This window comes from Ochotona curzoniae, unplaced genomic scaffold (genome assembly GCF_017591425.1).
Source record: "Ochotona curzoniae isolate NIBS_2020 unplaced genomic scaffold, NIBS_Ocur_1.0 contig_883, whole genome shotgun sequence".
Taxonomy (NCBI): domain Eukaryota; kingdom Metazoa; phylum Chordata; class Mammalia; order Lagomorpha; family Ochotonidae; genus Ochotona; species Ochotona curzoniae.
Window position 1 is genome coordinate 64331903 of NW_024466599.1, and position 10064 is coordinate 64341966.

Consider the following 10064-nt stretch of genomic DNA (forward strand, 5'->3'; position numbering starts at 1 on the left):
AATTGTGTTTCTTTTCAAAATTAAAACATGTGAAGATCATTATCATTCTGAGAATGTTTCCTTATAAGTGAATTCTGTATAAATACTATCTTTCCCTTCTTTCAGACAAATTTTCTCCAAGAAATGTACAGTCAGCCTTAATTCACCACACTGGTTGTTCAAATGAGAAATTATGAAGCTTCAGTTCGTGTAGCCAGCCTCGGGGAGAGGCCGTGGTGTGTGCAGACATTCCAGCTGACTCGCTACAGGTTCTTTATCAGTAGAGGTGAAAGCAGAGCTATATATAATTTATTAGTCCTCTCTCTGTGTAATTGCTTTCCAGGAGAATTACAGAAAGGAATTTTCATTCTCTCCTCTTTTTCCCGGAGGGTTTTGCCTTTGTCACAGCTCAAGTGTAAGCTTTATATGGAGTTGCAGCTTTTGAAATAGAGCATTAATTGTAAGCAATTATCCAATTATACCAGCTGTGACTATGCTGTATACTGAACATACACCGAGAAAAGAAAGCATTTAACAGATGATTTAATGTAGCAGCCCGGCATAATGAACCTGCAACTGACACTGCAATCCAATAACTAATGTCTTCAATGACTGAAACAGTCAACAGTACACAGTTTAAGTCAAACAAGGAAATAAAGACTATCACGCTTGAATTTTCAAAGCAATGCAAACATGCGTATTATCAGCTTCAAATGTAATCAAAAGGCTTTTACTGATTACCTAAAATGCATGGGATTTCTCCAACTGATTAATTTTAAAAGCAGATACTCTTTCAACTCAAATTTTTTTCCTCTTGATGCCTTCTATAGGTACCCTGAGGTCTTCTTATAAGGCTGTCCTTGAAATTGATGCTTTGCAGCCACTTTAGGTACTTCTCAGATAAGCTCCAAGAGGAACCTGCCTTGTGTGAAATTCCACTCTGCCACCAGTGGTGTGATAATGAGCTTCAGGGGTGGTCATTTTCTGCCTGTGATCTATTCAGCTTCTCAAGTGCTGACCAAGTGCTTGGCAGCAAAAGACTCTAGCTGGGCTCACATTGATTAAATGTACATGCAGATAATCCACTGGCTGTCAAGGAATATTTTTATGGGCCAAAAAATACACTATCAACACCTGTAATATTGGCTCTGCAAGAAATGGAGAAAAAGGGGTTTTTAATCACATGTTAGCTCTATATTAACAAAACAAAGGAAACAAACATTTTGTTACCAGTTCTTGAGTCACCTTATTGGTGCTGTCATGACAAAGAGATGCCATTCCTTTATATGCTATGATGTCACCTTTATCCAATCATAACCTTCCTTAAAAGAGTGGAGGATAAGTCTGGAGACAAGGTGAGTGACAGCAGCAAGCAATGCAGCAGTCACTAGGCAACCGGAACCAGTCTTCAGTGGAAGAGAATTTAAAGCATTTAACCCTCACCCTGTCTGCGCTCCTTGTTGCTGGAATGGCAGGAATCTCTGGACAGAGCCCTGACATGAATCATGCAGCCTGCTACTACAGCTGTGTTTCTCCGGCTGTGTCAGGGAACTTCCTTCTTAGACTGATAACTTTTATGAAAAGAAATTAAAAGGAGAAATTTATGAAGCCTCTTTTTTCACAAGTCACTGTTGAAACCATGGGAGTATCTGTTCATCAGCCAGGCTGCACACAGGCGTGTGGTCTCTGCCCTGAGCAAGGTCATCCTACAGCAGGAGTTGTAGGGAGCAGGACTCAGCCTGCACTACCTTGTCAAGTCATCATCTTAGGCGATCTGGAGAACGCTCTTCTCATTTGCTGCCCTAATGGGGTGCCATTTTGTGATCCATCTGCCTGAAGGAGGTGCTTATTCCAAAGTTGGCAAAGCTGCTATGTGTGCTCTTGGGTGGGGGTCCTGCAAGTGCAACTTGCTTTTCCAACAATTCGGATGCTGTGCACCTTTGACCCTCTCCTCCTTCATTTGATTCTGCCATTAGACCTGAGTGTGAGGCTGCATGGACCCAAGTATAGACACGAGGTATTGCTCCCAAACTGGATATCCAGAGTCATCTCATTCAGATTATCTGGGTTTCCAGGAATAAAGAAAGAAAAAAAGATATTTTATGCTTTCTCTGCTAAAACTAATTTTTTAAAACTTATTTTTCATTTTATTTTAAAAGTACAGAGAAGGCGAGCTCTTCCATCCATTTGCTCACCACCAAAATGGCCACAACCACCAGGGCTTGGCAAGGTCCAAGCCAGGAGGCGGCAATTCCATGCAGGTCTTCCTCAGGGTGAGTAGCAAGGACCCCAGCGCATGGGCCGCCGCCTGCTGCCACCCAGAGTTTGCATTAGAGGAAGCTAGAGCAGAAGAGGATGAGTTTGGACTCCCACCAAGCACTCCAAAACTAGGGACGTGGCCATTTCAACCAGTGTGCTCAACACCCACCCTAGCTTGGAAAAATCTAATAATTTGACACTATTTTCTACCCCTGGTTACACAATGATTTCCTTAGCAAAAATCCTTACTGTTTTTTTTTAATCATTCAATTAATTTTTACTGGAAAGGCAGATTACAGAGAGAAAGATGGACACATGGAGATTTCTCCATCTGCTGGTTCACTCCCAAATGGCCAAAACAGACAGAGCTGAACCAATCTGAAGCCAGGAACCAGGCGCTTCCTCTAGATTTCCCACATGGGTTCAGGGTCCCAAGGACTTGAACCATCATTCACTGCTTTTCCAGGCTACAAGCAGGGAACTGGATCAGAAGTGGAGCAGTTGAGACACAAACCGGTATCCATATGGGAATGGCAGCACTGGCAGGTGGAGAATTAGGCTGTTAAGCCACTGCATTAGCCCAATCCTTACTGTTTTAGCAGATATTTTTTAAAGAAGGTTAGTTCAGGAAAGGAGGCACCATGTTTTTTCTAGCAGTGCCTGGTCCTCATGCATCTGCATGAATAAATTAATAAATTGGTGAATTAACTAATGGTAGTCACTTCGAGGGGATCAGAGCTGATGCAAACCTTACAGGTTATTGACTACAACACCCACTTTGCAGCTGAGAACTGGAGGGCCAAATAACAAACCAATTCACACACCTACTGAAAGCACACTGAGATTCCGCTATAACCAGGCCAGCATACAGACTAATTTAGATTGTAATCATGCAGAGAGCAAAGATCACGTCTACTGACCTTGCTAAATGCCTTATTTAGTATCATTAAAAGTGTCATCAATGTTGGTGTATTTCATGGTTGTTAATAGGTTGAGAAAATAAAAATCAGATCCAGATCAGAAAATAAACACATTGTGGTTGGTTCACTGGGGCCACATTTCTTGTGAAATCGTAAATTCTCATTCTGTGATGATTTTGCTATGTAAGGTGTATTTTTTTTTTCTGACATTAAAAGTTTTTAAATTCCACTTAAGGAGAAAGTTCTAACACAAATAAATTAGAGAAATAACACAACCAAAGATTTAGTAAGCCAGCCACTTTGCATATTTTTCTTTAATCCTCCCAGTGGTATATTCAAAATATAGAATCATGGTTTTCTTGCTCTGAAAAATTGTCTTCTTTTTTAAAGGTTTATTTTATTTTTATTTGAAAAGCAGAATTACAGAGAGAAGAAACAGTGAGATCTTGCATCCACTGATTGACTCCTTAAATGGCCACAAAGTGGTAAGCTGATCTGAAGACAGGAGCCAGGAGTCTCTCCAGGGTCTCCTCTATGCTGCATGGACCCAAGGACTTGAGCCATCTTCCACTGATTCCCCATGGCATATGCAGGGAGCTGGATTGGAGACAGAGCAGCCAGGACTCACCAGAGCCCATAAGGGATGTCAGCGCTGCAGGCAGAAGCTTAGCTCACTACACCTCAGCACCAGCCCCTGAAAACTTTTCATATATTAACATCAGAATTTCCAAACTGCAGTCATTGGTATGTTCTACATTGTCACCTGTACTGTTATTTTTCAAATATTATTCTTTAGATTAACTTGATTTTTAACCTTACATGTGTCAAATATATATTTTCTAATACATATGAAAATAAATATGTAATTATAAATATTTTTAAAACATTAACACTAATAAATTTGAAAATGTTTATATGCTTTAAGAAGTGACATATGTCAGGCCTGGCGCAGTGGCGCAGTGGTTAAGGTCCTTGCCTTGCACGCCCCGGGATCCCATATGGGCACCAGTTCTATCCCGGCAGCCCTGCTTCCCTTCCAGCTCCCTGCCTGTGGCCCGGGGAAGCAGTCGAGGACGGTCCGAGGCTTTGGGACCCTGCACCTGTGTGGGAGACCCGGAAGAGGCTCCTGGCTTCGGATCGGCATAGCATCGGCCGTTGCGGCTCACTTGGAGAGTGAATCATCGGACGGAGGATCTTCCTCTCTGTCTTTCCTCTCTGCATATCCGCCTTTCCAATAAAAAAAATAATAAAAATAAATCTTAAAAAAAAAGAAGTGACATATGTCACTCTTTGGGGAATGGCCTACTATCTTGTGTTTTAAGGTGTACTTGTGTAATCCCATTAAACATAATCAAATGTCAACCAAAGCTACAGATTGCCCAAAACAGGAGGGAAGGCAAGTGGAGGCAGGGCCAGAGCCAGTCCTGATTACAGCTCTACATTTGAGCCAAATAAGACCTCTCTGAAATGTTAGTACATGTCATCCTCTCGTGTTCCAATTCAGTTGCTGCTTTAGGCTTTGCCATGAGGTGGGATGACCTGGGGAGGGCATGTGTCGTTCTCTGTCGAGAGCAGGTTGGATTGCGTGGACTCTGAGTTAAACTCAGCTGCATTACGTCCCTGGCTCCCCAGTTAGACAGAAGAACCATTCATGGAGAAGCTTGACGGGTAATAACAATGCAATGACCACAATGAGAATATAGTAAAATTTCCTGTTAAAGACTTTGAAGTGATTTCTTTAACACAACCAACCAAACAACAATAACAACAACAACAACAACAAAAAAAAAAAACAATAAAGAAAGAAGGAATGAGAGAGAAAAGGAAAAAAAGTGGTGAAGCAAAATATTTAGCTTAGTGGTTAAAATGTGGGTTAGGGAGGCAAGTGTTGTGGCATAGCACATAAAGCTACGACCAGTCACACCAGCATTCCATATGGGTGCAAGTTGGAGTCCTGGTTGCTATGCTTCCGATCTGGTTTCCTGCTAATGGTACCTGGGAAAAGCAAAGGCAAATGGCCTGCATGCTTAGACCCCTGCACCCAAGAGGGAGACTGGAGGAAGCTCTTGGCTCCTGAATTTGGCTATGTGGGAGTGAACCATGGAATGAATAACTTCTCTGTCTTGCTCTGTCTCTGTAGCTCTGACTTATAAAAAAAATAAATAAATTTGGTTTGGGCCACTTATGTACAATATTAGAGTGCCCGGGTTTAATATCAAACTAGCATCTGACTCCAGCTTCCTGTTAATATTAATAGAGACCCTAAAAGGCAACAGAGATGGTTCAAGTAACAGGGTTCCTGCTGGTCATACTGGACACCTGGATCATTACCTGGGGCAGATACACGGGAGCATTCTAGCAATGGACACTCTCTAAGCTTATCTCTCGGTCTCTCCAATAAATAAATACATATATACTTTTTTAAAATTTATTTTTATTGGAAAGTAGGATATACACAGAAACAGAGGAAGATCTTCGTCTGTTGATTCACTCCCCAAGTGACCACAATGGCCAGAGCTGAGCCAATCTGAAGCCAGGAGACTCCTCCGGGTCTCCCACATGGGTGCAGGGTCCCAAAGCTTTGGGCCGTCCTCGACTGCTTTCCCAGGCCACAAGCAGGGAGCTGGATGGAAAGCGGGGCTGCCGGGATTAGAACCGGCACCCATATGGGATTCCCAGTGCATGCAAGGCGAGGACTTTAGCCGCTAGGCTACCATGCCAGGCCCACAAATGCATATTTTTAAAAAGAAATATGGTAAGATTAATATCAGAAATGACAGATTCCAAGGTAAGAAGTTGTAATTAGGAAAGTTACTTCATTTTGATAAAAGCACATTCTAGCAGAAAATGGTATGAAAGCTGTGAATATTTGTGTGCAAAATAAGTAAACATGGTTAGAAATACAAAGAGCTTGACAAAAACACAATTAGAATGATAATAGGAGTAAGTCTCTTGCATTTATAAGGTACATAGAATAAAATGATTAAAGTAAACTTTATGTGTATTAGTGAGCTTGAATTACGAGATGCATGTAGCATTTTGTATTCATCAAAACATACATTGTTCCAATAGGCATCTTTTTCCTCATTAGCTCCCTTTGGAATTACTTTTTTTTTTCCTTTTATTTACATTTTTTATTACCACAAAGAGAAATAGTGCAAGTAGTTCATGGATACAACTCTAAGAATACAACAATAATGCTCTTCCTCCGCTTTCAGAAACATTTGAAAAGGCAAATGTTGCCACGTTCTGTGGCCACACTGAATGAAAACAAGAAATTAATAAGAAAGTCAATTTCGCCCCCCCTCCAATTAAATAACCAGGAAATATTCACACAGATTTAAATCTTACAAAAAATAAAATCTGTATAATTTAGATATTAACAAATGGAAATTCAAAGTAGAAGATGCATTCTAGGGGAGAATTCAAGAAGGTAAATGCACCCCGCCCCCTCACAGGAGACCTGGAGGCAGTTCTGGGCTGCTGGCTTCGCCCGGCACAGCCCCTGCTCCTGTTGAAGCCGTTTGGAGAATAAATCAGCAGATGCAAGATATCTCTGTCTCTGTCCTTCTCTCTCTGTCACTCTCTTATTCAAATAAACAGAAGAGTGACAGAATGGGAAGGAAAGACAGAAAACCAGAGACTTTCTGAGTTTGCATTTACTTCCCAAACGCCCACAACAGCCCAGGGTCAGGCCAGGAGCTCCAGCTGGGTCTCCCTTGTTGATGCAGAAACTCAAGAACTTGTCCTCATCAACTGCCTCCCAGGCACATTAGCAGGGAGCCGGACTGGAAATGCTGAGTACCTAAAGACTTGATAGCAGATGTCAGCACCACAAGCAGTAACCTACCTCGCTACGCCAGAACACCTCCCTCAGGAAAGATCTTCCTCTCTGTCTCTCCTCCTCTCTGTATATCTGACTTTCCAATAAAAAATGAATAAATAAATAACATTTTTTAAAAAGTCAATTACAGGGCCGGCACAGTAACCTAGTGGCTAAAGTCCTCATCTTATAACACCAGGATCTCAGACCAGGGTACCGATTTGCATCCTGGCTGTTCTACCTCCCATCCAGCTCCCTGCTTGTGGCCTGGGAAAGCAGTCGAGGACGGTCCAAAGTCTTGGGACCCTGCGCCCACAAGGGAGACCCCAAAGGAGCTCCTCGCACCTGGTTTCCAGCTTGGCTCAGCACCAGCCATTGGCGGCCGCTTGGGGAGTGAATCAACAGACAGATCCTCCTCTCTGTCTGTCTTACTCTCTGTATATCTGATATTCTAATTTTAAAAAATAAATAAATCTTTAAAAATACACTTGATCTTAGCCAAAAGGCCGAGAAGCGATTAAATCTTTAAAAATAAATAAATAGTGCCTGGCACCATGGCCTAGCAGCTAAAGTCCTCGCCTTGAACATGCCAGAATCCCATATGGGTACCGGTTCTAATCCTGGCAGCTCCACTTCCCATCCGGCTCCCTGCTAGTGGCCTGGAAAAGCAGTTGAGGACTGCCCAAAGTCTTGGGACTCTGTGCCCACGTGGGAGACCCGAAAGAGTTCCTGGTTCCTGGCTTCAGATTGGCTCAGCACTGGCCGTTGCAGTCACTTGGGGAGTGAATCATCGGATGGAAGATCTTCCTCTCTGTATATCTGACTTTGTAATAAAAATAAATAAATCTTTAAAAATAAATAAATAAATAAACGAAATATTTTTTTAGAAAGTCAATCACAATATAGTTTCAATGGAAAAAAATTGAAAATAACGTTAGCATTCCTAAATTATAGTGATTATAATGAAATACTTAAATGTTGGAATATTTAAAAATTTTGAAATTTAAAAAATCATATTCTATTGTTAAGTACAAGAAAAGGTGTCAAAAAAAAAAACCAGAATGTGTCATATTTGTTTAGAATAAGGTTATTATACTCAAATGTGTGTTTATTTATACGATGATATCTCCAAAGAATACTACAATAAATTGGTATGAAAACTTCTCTCTGGAGTATGAGACTTGCTAACAGGGAAGTATTTTATGTAATTCCCTATTTGAATTTTTACACTGAGCATAAGCAGTAAACATAAGATTACCACTTTCATAAATACATACATAGGAAAGTCGGTAGGCAAGACAGAAAAATACATAAAACTACTCAAGTTTTCCTCTTTCTCTTGATTTTACAGAAAAATAAATGATACATAGGTAGGTAAAAATATTAAGGCTTCCCTTTCTTTCCTATTCTTATCCTCAGGTCAAATATTCACACTTTGCAATCATACTACTATACTTGGCTTTCTCCCCTGTTTTTTCTTTAGAGAAACACAAAAAGGAAATAGCATATCTGGTGTCCAACTTTGGAGCCATGATTCTCAAAGTTACTCCAGAAATTTCTATTTCTTCAGTTTTTCTCAGATTTTTGAGTCATGTAATACTGTGTAATTAATTCTCTTTTTGAAGTCAGTTATAATGAATTCTATTTCTTATAACACAATCTGAACCATACAGGGAGTTATTAATAGCCATGGCTAAAGTAGTGGTTTGCCTACTAAATCAGCTTTGCCTACATACATCTTTATGGCGCATTATCTCAGACACCTTATTTTACATGAACTTTGTTGTGTTCATGATTAGGTTTAAGAGTTGGATTAGAAATGGTAGATTGTTGAGTCTAAGTAAGGAGATATATGAAGTGTGTGTAAGCACTGAAATTATGAAAGTCATGAGTTTTAAAATAATGTCAACATTAGCTTTTTGTGTCGGGCAAATCCTTTGAGGAGTTTTTCATAGAAACAGTAAAAGAGCCCATTTAGTGATTCAGGAACCAAGTGTGTGACATAAAACAGATGTGTCAATCAAAACAATGACTCTTCCCTCCCCTCCCATCAGATTCAGTTTCTATTCCCAAAAGCCTGGGACTATGTCACTATGGAGAAGGGGTATAAAGCGAAGACTTAAGTTTACTAATCAAAACTGACTTTGAGGAGATTTTCCTGGAATATCTGTGAGTATTGCAGGTAACCAAAAGACCCTTAGGGGCAGAAGAAGCAAGAGAGTGGGTGCCACAGTGCAGTGATCTGAGCAAGGCTCCACCAGCGACGGCTTGGCTGGGGATGATGGAAGGCACCCTGAGCCGAGCAATGCAGCAGCCCACACAAGCTGGGAGGCTCACCTGCAGCATCTCGAAGGAGCACACCAGCCAGGACATTCCTTTCATCCTGTTGACCCTTTTGCAGTAAGTTTGCTTTGCTTTAAGACATTTCAGTTTGTAGCACAGCACAGTAGGGAATGAGTACAATAACTGACTTGATTTTTAAGTAAAAAAAAAATTCTCAAGGATTTCCTTCTATGAAAAGTGGGGCAGGATCACTGGTCTTCACAACATTTTCCAGTAGAGCTACTAATGCAAGAGACAGACACATCTGATCTGTAACTATCTGTCCTCATCTGTGTTGAGTTGCTGTAACAGCATACAACAGACCAGGTACTTCATAAAGAACAGAAGTGTGGTTGGCTCACACCTTTGGAGGCTGGGCGTCCAGGAGCACGACTCTTGCGTGTGGCAAGGGCCACAGAGCTGCTTTGTAACACGCCAGAAAAGTGAGTGTGCACACACTAAACAGAGAGGAAACAGCCATGTTCATCGTTCTTATCATGAACCAATGCTGTGATAACAACCTAGTCCCATGATAGTGACCTGAGTCAACTCATAAGAACAGAGCCTTCATAGCCACTTTGTTGTTTTTTTTTTTCTTAATTGAAAAGGCAGATTTACAGAGAGGAGAGATGGAGAGGAAGACCTTCCGTCCTCTGCTTCACTCGCTAAGTGGCCACAATAGCCGGAGCTGATCCAATTCGAAGCCAAGACCAGGAGCCTCTTCTGGGTCTCCCAAACAGGTGCAGGATCCCAAAGCATTG

At 41.3% G+C, this 10064-nt stretch overlaps 1 pseudogene; it reads right to left on the bottom strand.

Annotated features, from left to right (window-relative positions):
• Positions 1 to 7369: 7369 nt before the first annotated feature.
• On the bottom strand, positions 7370 to 7499 carry LOC121165504 (annotated as a pseudogene).
• Positions 7500 to 10064: the final 2565 nt, after the last annotated feature.